This window comes from Nannospalax galili, unplaced genomic scaffold (genome assembly GCF_000622305.1).
Source record: "Nannospalax galili isolate Female #2095 unplaced genomic scaffold, S.galili_v1.0 scaffold68, whole genome shotgun sequence".
In the NCBI taxonomy this organism is placed as follows: domain Eukaryota; kingdom Metazoa; phylum Chordata; class Mammalia; order Rodentia; family Spalacidae; genus Nannospalax; species Nannospalax galili.
In genome coordinates, this window is record NW_008358189.1 from 621,677 (window position 1) to 624,285 (window position 2,609).

Genomic DNA, 2,609 nt, shown 5'->3' on the forward strand with positions numbered 1-2,609 from the left:
CATAGACTTACCGACACCCCTGGGTGTTTGTCCCAGAGAAATGAGAAAGCACACTCACTCGAACATCAGTTCACTCATTAGGAGTGCAGTGTTCTAGACCAAGCAGCTTGGGAGAAGCAGGGTTATTTGGCTTCCAGGTTGTAGTCTACCATCAAGGGAAGCCAAGGGAATCGAGGAGAGGCCACGGGAAAGACGCTGCCTATTGGCTCACTTCCCCTGCTTGCTCAGTTACTTTTCTTGTAGAGCCCAGAACCACCAGCCTAGGAATGGCTCTGTCCACAGTGGGCTGGGCCCTTGCACAACCGGTGAGGTGATCAATTGTCAGTCAAGACAATACCCTGCAGAAATAACTCCAGGCCAGTCAGATGGATGAAATTCGTCAACTGAGGCCCCTTCCTTCCTTCTTCCCAACTGCTTCTAAATTTAAGTCAAATTGATAAAAACTAACCAGCCAAGCAGTTCTATTTTTAATAGTCCTGAGCAGGAAACAAACCATGTCTTTTATTAGATAAATGGCTAAACAAACCTTGGTACATCCATATAATGGACTAATACTCAGAAGTGAAAAAGGAACAGATTTTTACTGTGCACAGAGACTTGGATGATTATTAAGGACTCAGTGAAGAAAGTCAGTCTCAAATGTTATATATTGTATAATTCAACTTATATTTTCAAAATGACACAGTTACAGAAACATTTTTTTTTTTTTCTGTCACTCACTGTAACAAAATGCCTAAGAGAAACAACTTACAGGAGGAATTTGGCTCCTGGCTTCAGAGGTCTCTAGCCATTGGGCTTCATTGCTTTTTATGCTGTGGCGAGGCAGATTCACCACAGTCAGCGGAGGTGCTGAGGAAACCAACCCGTCAAGTCAGCCAGGAAGCCAGAGAGACAGGAAGAGGCCGGGGACAAGGAGTCCCTTACAGAGGCACACCCAGTGACCCACTTCCTCCCGCCATGCCCCAGTTCCTGCTGGCCCATTCCCTCTGAGCTCGCTGGTGGATTAGCCCATTGATGCCTCTGGTGCACTGTGGTCTAGCCCTCAATACAAACATCTGGGGACCAAGCCTTCCACACGAGCAACACCTCATGGCCAACTCATAACAGATAAGAACAAATTGGTGGTTGTGAGAGCCCTGGAGGCCGGTGGAGCGTGTGAGTGCAAAGGGCACTCACAATGAGTGAGTCTCCTATGGGATTGTGAAGCACATCCTGTCCACAGGGTTGGTTGTCTGACTCCACACGCATCATGAACTGTCATGGAAGCACACAAATGTACATCAGAAAACGAGTCACAGACACTGGTCCACCAGGGAGGCCTGTGGTTGTGAGAGCTTCGTGACAACTGGCGTCCTGATTTTGAGGTTAGCTGTGGTTAGGCGACAGTCATGCAGGACACCACTGTTGCCACAACCTCCTGTGAGTTGTAATTATTTAAAAATTGAAAGTTAAGGAAACAGGCCAGAGAGATGACTCAGCAGTTAAGAGCACTGACTGCTCTTGCCGAGGACCCGTGTTCAATTCCCAGCACCCATGTGACAGCTAGCAACCATCTGTAACTCCAGTTCCAGGGGATCCATCACCCTCTTCTGGTCTCCACAGGTACTACATATATGTGGTATACATACATACATGCAGGCAAAACACTCATACCCATAAAATAAAAATAAATAAATCTTTTAAAAGCCAGTTGTTTGGGGTATAGAAATCAGGAAGCTGACCCTGAAGCGCAGGTGGATGTAAAGGACCTGGAAGGGCCAGAACAACTGGAAAAGAGCCAAGAACCTGACTCAGACTCACGCCAAAGCTTGTCGTCAAAACGGTAAGGCACTGGTTCAAAGATAGGACTGAAGTGTGAAGGAAACTCACGGAAAAGTTAATTCTCAACAAAGAGCTCAGTTTCGACTAAGCAGACAAAACTAACTCATAATGACCATGGACCTAAGGGTAACCAAAAATGGTGGTGTGCTCAAGGCTCTGGGTTCAGCCCTCAGCAACACACACACACACACACACACACACACATACACAAGTTCACAAATATCATGACACCAGTGTGTTAGGTATGATGGTGCAGGCCTATAATCCAAGGGCTTGGGAGGTAGACGCAGGAAGATCAGGCAACTTGAGACCCTTTATAAACACCCTAAACATTAAGGGTATGTTAACGCATACCCTTAATCCCATGACTGTTCTTACAGAGGACCTGGATTTGGCCCACATAGCGCCAAACAACCTTCTGTAACTCCAGCTCCAGGGCATCAGATATGCTTTTCTGGCCTCTGTGTGCATTACATGCACTTACATACGTGTAAGCAAAACACTCATACATATAAAATAAAAATAAGTACATTTACAAGGTTAAAAAAACTGAACACTGCTGGGCTTGGTGGTGCACACCTTTAATCTCAGCACTTGGGAGACAGAGGCAAGTGGATCTCTGTGAGTTCAAGGCTAGCCTGGTCTACATAGTGAGTTCCAGGACAGCTAGGGCTACAGGGAGACCCTGTCTCAAAAAGACCAAAAAATAAAAAATAAAATAATAATAAATAAAAAAATTTTAAAATGCACATTTATTTAAAACAGATACATATCTTACTATTATTATG